Raw genomic sequence first — 16,611 nt, 5'->3', positions numbered from 1 at the left:
GGGGCATCAGGCAGGCAGGCAGGTGAGCGGTTAGGATCCAGCACCTCGGATTGAGAGAGGGATGTCCGACTGCTGGTTTAGGCCCGATCCCAGTCTGACATCCCCAGAGGGGTCCCAGATTGGAGAGAGCAAGCCAGGCTGAGGGAACTGCCACTGTGTCCCCCGTCCCCGTCCCCGCCCACCCCCTACCCCCCTACCCCCGCACAAATTTCATGCATCGGGTCTCTAGTTTTTATATAATGATATGGAGACCCATGACCAAGTGTCTGCTGTGGAATATGCCAGAGGCCCTCAGTAGAGCTGCCCTCCCATGGGCAGTGTGCATGGGCCCCAAGACTCCATGTCAGGACTGTTCAGAGGTCACTTTATTCTGGACTTGTGTGAGCCTTGGAGGGTTCATTCTCTTAGTCCCTTTGCTCCATTCTTCATGTCTTTCCTTCTGGAGTTCTCGCGTTTCTTAGCTGGGGCTGTGGCAGCATCAGACTGTGACCTTGTCCAGAGGAGATGTCTGTTAACCAGCCTCTGATTCTCATCGTACCGGGAAGTCACAGTCCCTGTGGGACTTGCCGCTGAAGCTCCTTGCTTAGTGTGTAAATTAGTACAGGGGCCCAGGTCCCAGCTTTGCTGACCTCAGTACTGTTTGGTGACTGTCACGGCAGGCTTTTCTTTTTCGTCCCCGGGCCTGGCCTCCTTTCCCACCCTGGGCCCTGGGCCACCTGAGGTGCTCCAGGCTCAGGTCTTGGATCCGCCCCCCCCCTCCCCCCCGCCCGCCCAGCAGTGCTCACTCTGTCTTCTGTTGAGGGGCTTTCATTTCTTTAATGTCAGATTTCTGGTGTGATTTCAAATTGGGGTGCCTAAGACCAACCCAGGTTTGGTGACTTGCTGGACTCACAGCCATGATGATACAGGACAGTGAAAGCAGACAAGGCACGATCAGCACAGGAAAGACCTGTGGGAGGATTCGGGGGCACCAGGTGAGTGATTAGAGCCCGTCCTGGTGTTTCATGCAGGATGCACACAGCAAGGAGTGTGACAGCACCTGTGAGATGTCTACCAGGGACCTTGTCAGAGATCAGGGACCAGGGTTTTTATCGGGGGCTGGTCACATGGCACCTCTGCCTGGCACTTCCTCAAATTCCAGACTCCCAGGAGGAGAGCAGGTGTTGGCACAGCCATCGTCAGCACAGACAGTTTAGGCCCAGTGAGGCACCCTAGTCTCACATGCTGGGAACTCTCCTGCAATCCACATTCTCAGGTGCCAGCCAAGGGCCCGTGTTGGGCGGGTGGGAGAGGCCATGCTGGCTGAATGCTGGTGCTCAGGCCAGGGGCCTGGCCCCTTTGGCGAGTCCCAGGAGGTCTGATTGCAGGGGAGGCACCCTCGTGGACCCTACACCACACATCCCCTTCCATGCAGGGAATGGTGTTCCTAGGCTGAGCTGTGTGGCCAGAGGCCCAGTATTACAGCCCCCCAAATCTGTTCAGGTCATGCTCCCTCCCCCGGGACTGGGCTTTTACAGGGGACAAAATTGTTCACTCCCTCAGAGACCCGTCCCACCCACCACACCAGAACCACTGCCCAGCAGCACCTTTAAGATCCCCTGCCACCTGGGCCCCATGGGTCATCAGGCCTTGTGTCCAGGGTGTGAACCACCTGGTGTCCACTGCCTCCCCACTCGACTGAAACCCAGCTCTGGTAGATGCTGGCACCAGCCCAGTCACATGGAGGCAGCTGCTCTATCCTCCACATCGAGAGGCATGCCACCCTCCCCTCAAGGCCATCTGCCTTGGCCACCAACACCTGTCACCCCAAGTCCTAGGAACCTTGGTTTTAGGTGTGGCTTGGGCATTTGCCTAGACTTCCTCTCCACCTGGCATCTGCCCTACAGGGTGTGGCACAGTGTCCCATAGGTGACCAGAGTCCCCAGGCTACTTGGGGGTGCACAGATACCCGCAAGTGTTAGCAGGTTTTGCCCAGGAAAGCTGGGCATGGCTGTGGATGCGCCCGCCGCGGCCATTCAGCTGTGCGGGGTGCCTGGACCTGCCTGGCCAGAGTGCGGCTCACTGTTGAGTGGCTCAGGTGTCCGGTCAAGGGGCCGTGCTCTGGAGCCAGAAGTCCCTGATGGCCTCCCGGGCAAGAACCAAGGCTCTGGTCCCGGGGGTGAGGGACATGGGCTTCTGCCTCCAAGCGCTTGTCTATAAACCAGCTCATCAGGCCAGGGTTTATTTTGTCCTCAGTCTCTGGGACAAAGCCCCTCCGCCCTCCATGGGAGGTGGGTCTCTCTGTGGCTGCCGAAGCCCCTGGCTGTGCAGCTGGGGCCCGGGTCCATCTCAACCCAGGGACCTGTCTCACTGCTTCCAGCCCCTCCACCTCAGCTTCTGCCGCTGGCTCTTGGCAACACTAACCCTGTCAGGTATCAGCCACTGGCGCAGGGTAGGGTGGGCCTCGAGGAATCAAGACCAGAGTGCGGATCTCGCAGAGTGCAGGTGGCGGGTGCTCAGAGCTTGCCCCTTGGGCCCAGTGGATGCACGGCCAGCTGTGTGTGTGACTGTGTTGATGGCACTGACCTCACGTCCTGCCTCAGTCCTCCTGACTCCTGTTTGCTCCAGGGTAACGGTGGCGACAAGTTCCTTTCAAGTTGTGTATGTGTGTGTGCGTGCACGTGTGCGCATGTACATGTGTGTGCGGGTTTACCTGTCTGGCAGAGGACCTGACGTTGGCCCAGATTCAGGTGGAAACCAGGGACTGAGGGATTGTCTTGCTAATGGCTCTTTGAAATCCTGGATAATACACTAAATGAGTTGGAACCACATGAAACAGTTGCTGCTTCAGGGCAGAGCAGGCTGGGGGTTCTCACGGGTTTCTCCCTCTTGGACCAGTTCCCGCCCACGGGAGCAGCTAAGCGGGGATGGGGCGGCAGCAAGGTCCCACCCACCAGACCTCTGGGCGCCACCTCACCCAGCATGGCCCTACCTTTGTGAAGACCTGTGCACACACACACATGAGCGCACATGCACTCACCCGTGTGCACAGCTCATACATGCATACAAATGTGTACACATACATGTCACTCCTGCCCCAGTGGCTTTGAGGCTGGGTACCCGATTGCCACCTCCATCTTTATTTTCCCAACAGTGAAGTCCCAGGAGGCTGTGGGCACCTGAGGTCTGCCTGTGCGGGCGAGATGGGGCTTGGCTTTCACAGCTCACCTCTGCCAATCCCTGGGCACTGCCTGGGACCCCACCGGGCTGGCAGGTCCTGGCAGGGACAGATGGACGCTCAACAGGGTACTTGGAGGGTTTGTGGACAGAGGTGTGGGCAGGTTTTGGGGGACCAGGGCAGGCTTACATGGGCCTGGGCTGCAGGGACAGGGTGGAAGGCTGTCCAGACCTGCTGAGCTGTAGCTGAGGAGAGGGGCCCTGACAGGTGAGGGCTGCAGGGGTGGAACCAACCCCTGCCAACTAGAGCCCAGCGATGCGGAGTGTGGGGGCGAATTCCATGCCCATTCTCTTTCCACCCACAAAAATATGCTGGACCCCAGGAATGCAGGGCCTGAAGCAGGCGGAGGGGTGAGCGGGTGCAGGGAGGGGGGAAGGGCTCTGAGCACACAGCATGTGGGTCTGCAGTGAGGCTTCAGGGCAGCCTTCCTGGGCTGGGGCCATGGGCAGTCAAGGGAGAGGACAGGCCCATGAATGTGCCCCAGGGCCCCTGGGGTGTCTGAACAACCTCTGGAAAATGCACATCTCTTTGTTCTCCCCTTCTTCTTCCCCAACCTATCATCTGGGCTGTTTTTTGGGGTGTCCTGTCCCATCAGCCCTGACTGCTGTGGTTCCCTGGACCTGGTCCACTCGAGCTCCCCAGTTCTGTTGCCATATGTGGATGGTAGAGACTGGGCTGGAACAGGTGCCGCACCAGGTACCCACTCACCTGGGACCCCAGACCAGCACAGCCTGGTGGCCGGCCCACTGTTTGAATAGGTTCCTCTCCTCCTGCAGGCTCTGAGTGGATTCAAGTGTGGCAAGAACTCGACCACTGAAACCAATGGGGTGTGGGGGAGGTGTCAGGGCATACACGTGCCCTCAGCAGGTCCCTGTGGGCCTACAGAGTTATGTCCAGGGGTCCTCAAACTACGGCCCGCGGGCCACATGCAAATACAAATATTGTATTTGTTCCCATTTTGTTTTTTTACTTCAAAATAAGATATGTGCAGTGTGCATAGGAATTTGTTCATAGATTTTTTTTTAACTATAGTCCGGCCCTCCAACGGTCTGAGGGACAGTGAACTGGCCCTCTGTTTAAAAAGTTTGAGGACCCCTAGTTATGTCCCTGGGCCTTGGGGTGGGCGTGGGGGAGGGATTAATGGCTCCACCTCTTCTTTTAAAATCCTCACCCGAGTTGATTTTTTTTAGAGAGGAAGGGAGAGAGAGAAACATCAGTGTGCGAAACAATGGGTCACCTTCCATGAATGTCTCCACCCAGGTATGTGCTCTGACCGGGAAGGGAACTCGCAATTGACCTACCCGGCCAGGGCGCCTCTGCCTCTTTTAAAGTGTAAGCCTCCCTGTCTCCCTCTGCCCTGCGAGAGCACCAGAGCCTGGGCCACTGCTCTGCCCACAGGGTCTTCCCAGGGCGTTTTCCAGGGCACTGCTGAGACGAGGCTCCCTGTGAGCACCTGTGCTGCCTGCCCCACCCGCCTGCATCCTGACGCCCTCTCTGTTCATCTGTCACAGTGAGTTACATTTCTGGATTTTCTGGATTTAAACCCTTCTTATGTTTCTCGGTAATCCAGTTTGATTGTGGTGGGTTACTTCGTTCAGTTTGACTTGCTGGTGTCTGTTGAAGGTTTTGTATTCGGATTCAGGAGTGCCTGGGGACCTGACTTTCCCTTCTTTTCTGTTTGGTTTGGGCATCAGTTTTACAGGCCTCCGAGAAGGACTTGGAGAGCGTGTTTTTTTGTTTTGTTTTTTCCCCCTTATAGGATTCCCTATTCCTTGAAAGTCTGGTAGAACTTACCTGTTAAGCCACCTGGGCCTGCTGGTCTCTCTGGGGGAAAACGTTTTTGTTAACATTTAACCCATCTGCAGCATTGTTTTTAAAGTGGGTTTCTTTACTGAGATCATTGGATTTGGGTCAGCAGTTTTACTGTTTGCCTCTCTGTCCCTCTGGTTTTTGTTACTTTGTATCAATTTTCCTGCCTTCTTTTTGGATTATTTGTATGTTGTTTAGTGGGAACAGGAGTGCTCAGCAGAGAAATGGAATTGTACGTAGAATGTGGAAGTTAGGGGCTGTGTATTATTATCCCTAGAGTGGGCCTCTAAAAAAGTAATACAAATTAATACTACATACAATTCATATTTTATTTTACTTCAGATGCTATTATTTTTTTTAGTTCTGAAGTTAGGTTTTCTAATGCTTTCCATTTCTCTGCTGAGCACTCCTGCTTCCACTCAGTTCAGGTGGTTCACCACGCCTTGTGGAGGGCGCTTGTGAAAACCACCTTCCAGTCTGGGGATTCTGACACCTGCGTCTTGTGGTTGGCGCCTGTTAACTTCTCTTTTCCCATGGGAATTGTTCATTTTTTTTAATGTATGTTGAGTAATTTTTTAATTTTACATGTTTATGGGCATTGTCCTGCGGGCCCCCGACCCCGTGTTTATTTCTCTTCAGGCTCCTTTTTCTCTCTTCCTCGGGTTGGTTCGTTTTTAATAATCCAGTGAATTATTCATTTTGGATATTCCAGAACTAAGAAGTAGGATTTGCATGACAGTTTCTGTGTATCTGCGGAGACTCCTTTTCTCCATATCAGCCTCTGCCTCCCTGTTCCTGGAGCCTGTTTACCACACCTGCTTTCAGTCTTTCCCGAGTCCCACCTTTGGCCCGTCTCAGGGCTGTTAATTGACTTCCTTATTCCCACTGTCCTCTCCTCCCCCTGCTCCTCCTCCTCATCTCTGCTGAACTTGGCTGAGGAGGTCGTGGAGACTCTGGGTTCCTGTCTTCCTCTGAAGAGTGCTGGTTTTTATCTAATTGGCCCTGGATTTGTGTGAGTTTGGTTTTGTGCTTTGTTGGGTTGGCTGAGGCGTGTCCTAGGTGTTCTCCAAGCTCCTGTAACTGGGTGGGACTCCACTGGCAGCTCCTGTCCCCGTGGCTTCTTACGGCTTTGTGGGGGTGGGTGTCTAGCATGGACCTTTAAATGTCCCCACTACAAGGCGTGACCTTCCTCGAGTCTCAGGCATGGCTGCCCTGGTGTCTCCGCTGGATTCCCGGGGGCTGAGTGAGGCCGAAGGGCTGTCTCCACGCCGCTGGGCCGGACCAGTTGACTTCTCGGTCTCTGTTCCGGAGCAGCCTCTCCGGCAGTTCCCACGTGCTCGCGCTGGTCGGTGCGCCAAGGACTGGGGGCCCTGGATCTGGGGCCCCATTTGCATGCAGCTTCTTTGGTGCACATTCCCCTCTGAGCTCCACCTGCCATGCTCTGCCCGGAGCCCAGCGCTGAGCCACGTGGGAGACCGGGCCCTCTCTCCCTCTCTGGGGTCACAGTCTCCCACCAGCCCTCATCCGCTACCTGGAGACTGGCCTGTGTACTCTGTCTAGCTCAGGGGTGGGCAAACTTTTTGACTCGAGGGCCACAATGGGTTCTTAAACTGGACCGGAGGGCCGGAACAAAAGCATGGATGGAGTGTTTGTGTGAACTAATATAAATTCAAAGTAAACATCATTACATAAAAGGGTACGGTCTTTTTTTTCAATAGTTTTATTCATTTCAAATGGGCCGGATCCAGCCCGCGGGCCATAGTTTGCCCACTGCTGGTCTAGTGTGTTGGTTTGGCAAAAGCGCTGGTAGGACCAGTTGCCATCGTGGCTGCAGTGGGACGGAGGCGATCACCTCCCTTGCTTTGCATTGGTCCCTTGTTACAGCCGACACGTGCTGCCTTTAAAATTTGATAAAGATTAAGACGTTGGTAAAGCTGGTTCCCACCCTGTGCAGGTGCATCTGACGGGGTTTCAGGCTGTGTGCTGGCGCTCCTGGACGTAGTGAGGTGGAGCTAAGGAATTCCACTATTTACCTGTCAGCCTGCTGCGGGGACGGGCCGCTGGGGGAGGGGACGTGGAAACATGCAGTTTTGTTTGGTGCCCGTGCTTCATCCTCCACAGACGACCTTTAGGGAGCTGTCGCGTTACCTTTGGGCTTTAGACCAGCCTCTGAGAACCATGCTCTGTTCGGGCCTCACACGGCTTGTCAGTCCACCCGAAGCAGCGTGACCCAAGCTGACTTGCACGGCCTGTGCGGGGTGCCTGGCCTTGTGGGCCAGGGGTGGTGGTGTGTGGATTTGGACAAGAGGGAGTCTGCTGTCTGTGGGGCACAGTCCCCGGGAGCAGAGCAGGGTTTCTGGCCTGGTGTTTGAGGGAGAGAATGGAGTACACAGGGTCAGTCACAGGGCAGCAGTGGGTCCCCTCGGCTTCTAGAGCGTTCTGAGTTGAGACATGGGAAGAGCCTGGAGGGTGTGCCAGTGTGGCCAGCGCTCTCTGACTGTGGCTGTGCTGGCCATGTGCCCCTTGGAGCTCCTCTGTGAGGGGGCAGCCCCTCACTTCCATGGTCAGCTGAGGAGCCAGACAATTCTGCCGGCAACTGTGAGCCAGAGTGATGGCTGAGCCAGTAGTTGCCCAGAGGGTTCCAGCCGAGGCAGGGCTTAGGGGGGCTGAAGTCTAGTGGACGGAACCAGATGAGAGTGCTGGGGGAACCAGTAAGGGTGCTGGGGGGGCCAGGTGAGGGTCCTGGGGGAGCCAGGTGAGGGTACTGGGGGAGCCGGGTGAGGGTGCTGGGGGAGCCTGGGGAGGGTGCTGGGGGAGCCGGGTGAGGGTTCTGGGGGAGCCGGGTGAGGGTTCTGGGGGAGCCGGGTAAGGGTCCTGGGGGAGCCGGGTGAGGGTGCTGGGGGAGCCGGGTGAGGGTGCTGGGGGAGCCGGGTGAGGGGCCTGGGGGAGCCGGGTGAGGGGCCTGGGGGAGCCGGGTGAGGGTGCTGGGGGAGCCGGGTGAGGGGCCTGGGGGAGCCGGGTGAGGGTGCTGGGGGAGCCGGGTGAGGGGCCTGGGGGAGCCGGGTGAGGGTGCTGGGGGAGCCGGGTGAGGGTGCTGGGGGAGCCGGGTGAGGGTTCTGGGGGAGCCTGGTGAGGGTGCTGGGGGAGCCGGGTGAGGGTCCTGGGGGAGCCGGGTGAGGGTCCTGGGGGAGCCGGGTGAGGGTCCTGGGGGAGCCGGGTGAGGGTGCTGGGGGAGCCGGGTGAGGGGCCTGGGGGAGCCGGGTGAGGGTCCTGGGGGAGCCGGGTGAGGGTCCTGGGGGAGCCGGGTGAGGGTGCTGGGGGAGCCGGGTGAGGGGCCTGGGGGAGCCGGGTGAGGGTGCTGGGGGAGCCGGGTGAGGGGCCTGGGGGAGCCGGGTGAGGGTGCTGGGGGAGCCGGGTGAGGGGCCTGGGGGAGCCGGGTGAGGGTGCTGGGGGAGCCGGGTGAGGGGCCTGGGGGAGCCGGGTGAGGGTGCTGGGGGAGCCGGGTGAGGGTGCTGGGGGAGCCGGGTGAGGGTTCTGGGGGAGCCTGGTGAGGGTGCTGGGGGAGCCGGGTGAGGGTCCTGGGGGAGCCGGGTGAGGGTCCTGGGGGAGCCGGGTGAGGGTCCTGGGGGAGCCGGGTGAGGGTGCTGGGGGAGCCGGGTGAGGGGCCTGGGGGAGCCGGGTGAGGGTGCTGGGGGAGCCGGGTGAGGGTCCTGGGGGAGCCGGGTGAGGGGCCTGGGGGAGCCGGGTGAGGGTGCTGGGGGAGCCGGGTGAGGGGCCTGGGGGAGCCGGGTGAGGGTGCTGGGGGAGCCGGGTGAGGGGCCTGGGGGAGCCGGGTGAGGGGCCTGGGGGAGCCGGGTGAGGGTGCTGGGGGAGCCAGGTGAGGGTGCTGGAGGAGGCGGGTGAGGGTGCAGGATGAGCCAGGTGAGGGTGCTATTGCAGCTGGGGAAGCGGCAGCAGTTCTGGAATGAAGCTCAGAAAGGCAGGAGCATTGAAGTCCAGACTGGTGGAGCTGGGGCTGGGGGCGGGAGATGTGCTGGGAGGCGCTGGCAGCACAGCTGGGCAGGTTGACATTTCCGGGTTCCAGAGTGACTTTCTGGAAAGTTCAGTTGTGTGGTTGATGAGGAGACCAGGGAGAAGCGTCTGTGGTGGGATCCCAGCTAGAGGGCCCAGGTCCCCATGTCTCCGGGTACTGGCTTATTGGGTGAGGGTCCAGGGGAGGGAAGGGGGCTGCAGGGCTGGGCAGGCAGGCAAACTGCACACATTCATGCCTAAGTGTCCAAAACCCCACACGGGCTGCCAGTTTGCATGCTGGACAGCGACGCCTCAGCTTCTCTCCAGCTGGTGACCCCGGTTTCCCCACGCGCAGGGCAGGGCCCGCACCACCAGGCTGGCATCGGGTCCATCAGATAGCAGCGACGGAGCCTGTGGACCGTGTCAAGTATCTTCATGCACCCTCGGGAGAATGGTTAAAAAGTAATTAACCTAAATTTAGCCTGATTGTCATAAAGAAATGAGCCACATGAGTCATCCGTGACTGCCAGCCTGCACATGCTTGCTTCCAGGTGAGCGTCACCCGGGGACAGACAGCTGCCCACCGCCAGGAGCTCAGGCCTGCAGCTTCGGTCAGGGGGGCGCGGATACTTGCACACACCTGCTGACTTCTTGTCAAACCCTAGGTGGCCACGCCGGTCGCCAGGCTGCCATCATCCCCAGGCTGCCTTGGTGGCTGAGGCTGGGGTCGGGCCTGCCGCTCCTGCGTGCCAGCAGAGAGCAGAAGCCCATAGGATTGCCTGGCTGCTGGCCAGCCCTCTGTCCAGCTGATGGCCGAGGGGAGTTCGCACTGCAGCAGGACACCCTCTGGCACAGGACCCAAGGGTCTCAGGGTCTGGCCTGGGTGGCTACTCGAGCTGCCGTCAGATGTCACAGACATGCCCGTGGCTCTGTGGGGATCCAGGATGGAACGTGCTTCTCTTAGTCAGGATGGGCTGGTTCACGCTGCAAAGATGCCTCCAGAACTCGGGGCTCAGGGAGGCTGACTCCCCACCCTTCTACTGTCCAGGTGGTCCTCAGGGGTGCGCCCCACTGAGCCGCTTCTCCCTCCATGTGCACACACAGGCTCAGGGCGAGTGTGCAAGGGAGGCCACTGCCAGATCCACACATGGAGACAGCAAGACCCCACAGCTGACAAGCTGCGAAGTAAAAAAGCTTTTGTCCCCTTCCTGCACAAAGATGTATAAAGAGCTGGTGCTCCTACCGACAGCAAAGTGTCCACACACGTCCGTTACACTGGACGTGCAATAAAATATAGACACACATTAAAGTTAAACATAAAAATCTGAAAGTATTTTTTCAGTGCTTTCAAAAAGTTATTTGCTTCTGAGGTAGTTAAAGGTATATATTAAAATTAAAATACAAAGTAAATTGATTAATAATTTGCAAAATACAAGTTATAATGATTATAAAATATAAAGCCAAGTTATGAAAATTAGGCTCTTAAAAAGTTAATTCTTTTTAAAACTTAGTTAAATTTTATTGAAGAGGCTTTAAAGAAATATCTGGAATCTGAACATTCACGTGAAGTCACATGTCGGGCATGCCCGCCTAGCCCGCCGTCTACAGGTGATTCATGATGTGCAATGTTCCTGATGGCAACAGCAGCTTGCAAGTCCTGCACTAGCACCTGAGGACCTGAGCTGCCACTCAGGATGCAGAGAGAAGCAGGGCAGCAGCCGCCAAGAGCTGACCGGTTAATTCACTAGTGTCTGCTCTCACCTACGACTCTTCCTCCCATCAAGTCAGGCTCACGTCCAGCTCTGCAGCTGAACAAGCCACAGGCCCACCCCATCTCGGGACACGGCTGAGACCCCAGCTGGGCCGTGTGGGTGCCAAGCGCTCCCTCCCTCATCCTGCAATAAGTGTTGTTCCGTGTTTGTGACCTGCAGGCATCTGAAGTGTTCCCCAAAACAGCCGCCCTGCTGGTTGAGCTGCCCTCTGAGCTGAGCTGCTGGTTGTGAGCTGACCTCTGAGAGGCTGCAACATTGAAAACTCACCCTAGGCCCATACATCTGAGGTCAGACCATGGCGTCCCCATCAGGGCCTTGTAGAGCGGCCTGAGAGCCCGTTAAGAACTTGGCTTGAGAACCTGGTAGACTTGGGTTTGGTTCTGGATCCGCCTCAAAAGAGCCTGGTACTTCGGATGTGTGTGATCAACAGACCATTCTTGTCATTATTATCACTGTCATAGTTGTGATTACCATTGCTGCCCACTGTGGCTCCCCAGGAGACCTCCAGGGCTCAGGGGCTTCGACAGGAAAAGGCACTTTCTATTAAAGTGTCTTCCAAGTGCTGTGCTCCCCTGGATGACGGCACAGTGGCCGGCCTGTCTGGCCAGAGAGACACTGGAGCAGGGCCTGGGCCCCTGAGCAGCCCCGACAGCGAAGTGTGCGAGTTCCACGGGGGCCCTTCCTTCTTCTTTTATGGGCACAGACACGTGTTGAGACGAGTTGTGAGCCGGCTCATTAGCAATGGCACTGACGACGTCGCTCCCGGTGCTTCCCCCTTCAGAACGGGAGTCACATTCGGAACGCATCCAGCTTCCTCCCCTTCAGCCACCTGGAGATGCAATCACTCACTGTCTGCCAGATCCTATCTTCCCGTTCAAAGCCACAGGCCTGCCCCAGTGCTCAGTTCCTGCAGCAGGAGGTGACTCACGGCCTCGGATTTCACGGGTGGTTGTCCTTACTGGTTAAATGGCCACACACACACACACACACACATACACACATATGCACATACATGCATGTGTGCACACATGCATACACATCACATACAGACACGTGTGCACAGGGAAGGCTGAGAGTGGCAGCTTCCCCAGGTGGGGGCGGACAGGGAGCAGCCCAGCCATTGGCCTCTTGGGCAGCGGGTCCTGCAGTGTTCTGGTGAGTTGTGTGGGTACCTTCTCCGCATCGTGCATCCCTCCCTGTCCCCAGGTCCCTCACTAGAGGGAAGAATGGCCCCACCCCAGGCCGTTTACCCCAGGGAGCCGCGTTTGGTCACCTCTGTTTGCTCTGTGCACTCAGGGCCCTGGGCTGCTGCGCTTCAGGAGCTCACTTGGCTGGTGAGCGCACACCTGGCATTTCATTCACCGTTTACACACACCACTGCACCCAGCCACGGTGGGGTGAAGAATTAGGCTGCTCTATAAACCACCCTAGATTGGAATAGGAAGCCAGCCAGCCTCCTAAGCAATGGTGTCCAGGCATAGACCTAGCGCAGAGCTTGGAGGCAACGTGGCTTAGAGTCACGGCTGATTCACGGTCAGATCATAAGTGGAAACATAATGAGCCAGAGCTGTGTCTGGCGGTTTGACACCTGGTGAGGCCTCTGAATTGCGCAGTCGGGAAGCCCAAGTCCCAGCTCCTCTACCGCTCAGAGCCAGTGTGAGCGAGTGGGGGTTCCTGCTCCAGCCTGGGCCCTGGGCCCTGGGGCTGCCCGGGTGCGGAGGGGTATGGCAAGGGAGTTCCAAATCCACAGTGGTGGGCCGTGCTCCGCAGTATCGCCAGCTTATCAGGAAGGCTTGGCAGGTCCTTGCAGAGGAGGTGAGGCTGGAGCAGGGGAAGGCACACACACAGGGCAGGGCCGTCTGACAACCGAGGCAGAGGTTGGGGTGATGCCGCCATAAGCCAGGAACACCAGGGATTCTGGCAGCACCAGGAGCTGGAAGAGGCAGGGGGATCCTCCCCAGAGCCTGGGGGTCAGGGAGCGTGGCTTTGCCCATGCCTGGATCTCCACTGGCTGCCAGACTGTGAGAGGAGGAATTTCTGTTCTGTTAAGCCCCTCAGTTTGTGTTCGTTTTTTCCGGCTGCTCCAGGAAGCAAATACACCTGTCATCTCGTGTCTTATCCCTGCCTACCTGGCCAGCACCTCTCCCCCTGTGGTGCCCACCCTGTAGGCAGCACCCCCAGGACCCCATGGGGAATGAAGACGCTGTGTTTTCTGAGAGCAGCCGACTCATGATACACCCGATGGAGAGAGGACAGTCAGTCACTCCTCTCCCACTGCAGACTTCAACTTTGCAGCTTTGAACCAGCTAACAGCCGAGCGGAGGTGTCTCAAGTGGGAAAATCCTCCACAGGTTCTGCCCTGCTTTCACTTTGGCTCTGAGCCCAAACACAGCATCGCTTTCCTGCCTCCAGGGAGTGGGGGTAAGGGCTTCTGCTTGGTAGATGGGAGCCGTGGGGCCCGGAATGGGCATTTGCTCAGCCAGGCTGGCTGGGCAGGAGTTGCTGGAGCCCTGGACACCCTCGAAGACCGTTCCCCCACTCTTCATCTGACCCAGAGCACCCCTTCAGACTGCACCCTAACGTCCTGTCTTTCAGATAACTTCAGTGACGTCGTCAGTGGGCCTCACGCAGGTTCACTGGGTCTCATGGAGTTCCTGGGCCCCCGTTCTCACGAGCATTCACCTGCCGCCCTGGGACATGGACTCTTCACATTGAGAAGTCGGAGAAGGAACCACAGCTAAGGCCCCTCCAGGATCAGGGAGCCCACGCTGGGCTGTGCACAGGGCGGCCGAGATAGTGAAGCCCCTGCTTGTCCCTCCCCTGTCCCTGCTGCCCCCACTGCACCAAGTTCCCCCCTCGCCCCCAGCCCTTTTGCTCAGGAGCTGCCACTTTCCCTGATGGCATCTTGTCAGTTCCTGGAGCAGCTCCCAGGCATCTGCCTCTGGGGCTGGGGTCTCGAGACCCCAGGATCCTGTCCCAGCACTGCACAACGGGGTGGGAGTCGGGAGCAGGCGAGGGAGGCCAGGCAGCAGGGAGGGTTCCAGCTTTGGATAGAGAGGAGGCCCCAGGGAGAGGCTGGGCCTGGGGGGAGGCTAGAAGAGGGAGAGAAATTGGAGGGGCAGGTGGGAGAGGGCAGGACCAGAGGCACGCACCTCAGAGGTCTACCGAGCTGCGTGGGCCCGTCCACCATCTGGCCTACTTCCTTCCCACTCCAAGTCTAGGGAAGTGCAAGGAAAAACGTGTGTCCTGAAGGCCTGGGCCATGCCCTGCACCTGGCGTGTGGGTTAGGAACTATCACATGAGACAGTAAATCCGCCTGGAGAGAGACCTCCATGTGCCAGGCGCAGGGAACCGGCCTCTGCCCTGCTTGGGGGACTCCAGGATGAAGGTGTGAGCGTCCAGGGGCTGCGTGGCCTCTGAAAGTATCTGCCACGCTTTGTACTGACACAGTCAGCCCGATCCTTTGTGGTGATTCCCTTCTCCCTGGAGGGAGCTGGGCGAAGACCCGCCCACAGAGGGCCCCGGTCACCTGCTCTGCATCCACTCAGCCAGGCAGGGCGGCCACCACGGGTGTTCCTGTTGTAGGACCAGGAAATGGAAACAGCAAGGCAAAGGGTCTTGCCCTCCCTCTCACCTGTGGGTGGTGGCCCCCAGTCCAGAGGCCTGGCCTCAGGCAGAGAGCCACAGGGCCTGGCAGGGAGGCCAGCTTCCATGGGCACTGCCCCTTTGATGAAATGCCCTGTCCCCTGCAGGGAAGGTGGATGGAGGTGCGGGCCCCAGGTTGCAGGGAGCATCTGCTTGACTCTGACCAGGGAGAGGAACGCACAGGGGCCCGGGCTCACCCAGAACTGCAGCGCCAGCGCTGCTCGGCCCCACGGGAGGAGCTGGGCCTCCTGCACCCCAGGGTGCCCCCTCTCTGGATCCCCATAGAAATGGGCACAGCAGCGTGTCCTGCTCGGGGGCCGGGGCTGTTTACAAGGACGGCCTGAGTGCTCAGGCTGCCTCACATCGCCAGCTATATTGTCAGTAAGAGGAGAGGGCAGGAGAGGGTGTGTTGTATGCTGATGGCGCATATGCAGTGCATTGTAGTATATGATTCTTGCTGCATACTCCACGATGCTAAGTGATCACCTGACAGTGGGGTTACGGATCATTTTCTTTTCCTCCTTTTGGTCATCGTGATGAGGTTTCAGCAACAAACCTACTTTTACTTGTGTCATCAGAAAAATAAAGTTATTTTTAAAAGCACCTGTATGTCCAAGTGAGGTCATTTATTTGCAGGCTGTAAGAGACGAGGACTGTCCTAGACTATTGAGAAGGCTTCTCGGCTGACAGCGCCCCTCAAATCTGTCAGCGGGGAATAAAGCCGTAAATGCTCAATGGCTTTTCTGTCGCTGTTATTTTAACAGATTACACAAATAAGACATGAGCGCATGCTTGTTGAGCCACACAGAAGTGTCTCCCTCGCATGGGTAGGACCTGTGCTCCAAACGCAGTGTGATTCCAGAATTCCAGCTGAGAAAATGCAGTCGTTCCAGTCACAACACACTCCCTGTATTTGGCGTGTGCAGTGTGCAAGGAGCGTGCTTACCGTGGCGCCTGCCGCGCTCATCACGCCTCCACGCCCCCCGCCAAGGACATCTCTCAGCCAAGGCGAATATTTAGCTATCGTGCTGCCAGTGTTATTCCTGACACCGAGAAAAGGACTAACACCAGGTGTGCTTTTATGTATTTGCTTTTGTCTTAAATAAATAGTGACTTAACCTCTCTCTTCTAGGATGATGGTTTTTATGGGCTAAGTTGAAGCCCTAACCCCCAGTTCCTCAGAGTGTGACCGTATTTGGAGACGGGTCTTAGAGAGGCGATGGAGGTGAAATGGAGGTGGAATGGGCCCTGATCCACCATGACTGGCGTCCTTATAAGAGGAGGATATTAGGCTACAGACACTCGGAGGGATGGTCGTTTGTCAGGCACGGTTCACATGGGGACCTGAGCCTCCCTGCCCCGTGGCCTCTGGTGGCACACAGTCCTCCCATTGCCTCAGGCCCTCCCCTCCCTGCAAGGGGCTCGGCTCCTTCTAGAACCCTCCAGCTCCTCCTCCTGTCTTGAGGTTTTCCCTTTGCCGGAGAAGCACATGCCAGCTCCGACCCCTGTCCTCAAGAGGGGGGCCCACTCTCCTGGGGGGTGAGGTCATCACACCTGACCTCACCCTCTGCTGGGCGTGCCCCTCTCCCAGCCCAGCCATCACCAGCGAGCAGCCTGGGCCTGGCCATCGGGCAAGTGGCCAGTGGTCGGCCACCAGGAATCTCATGCTTCCTTCTCCCCCCGTGGGCCCTTGGGGAGGCATTCCAGCCAGTGCTTCCCCTCTGCAGTGCTCAGGTCCCCTGGCAGGGAGGGTGTGGCCTCTGCTCTTCAGGCCTCTTCCTACGCAGGTGCCCACGGTGGGCCTGACCAGAGAGGATGCGCGTTGTGCGGGGTCCGGGGTGCAGGGCGGAGGTGCACACCCTCCTCCTGGACTCTGGGCGATTCACATCAAACACTGGGCGCCTTTGTTCCTCCGGCTGTGCGTGCGCACGCGGGGCTTTGGTGCCCGGCGGCCTGGCTAATTACAGCTCTGCCCGCGCCCGCCCCTCACGCCTTTGAAGTGGGTGCTGCTGCCCGCAGGCCTCGCACCCTGGTAATTGCAGCTTCCCTCCAGGCCGGCTGCCGGTTGCTAAGTTTCCCTGGGTCTTTTCAGCAGGTTGTTGGGGAAATTACAATGCAGCTCAGAGCAGAAGGCAAAACCTATGCTTTTATCGGGGT

The sequence above is a fragment of the Myotis nattereri genome, assembly GCF_964212035.1.
Source record: "Myotis nattereri genome assembly, chromosome: 3".
Taxonomy (NCBI): Eukaryota; Metazoa; Chordata; class Mammalia; order Chiroptera; family Vespertilionidae; genus Myotis; species Myotis nattereri.
The sequence above is the reverse complement of the archived record's forward strand: the minus strand, read 5'-3'. Positions refer to the sequence as shown.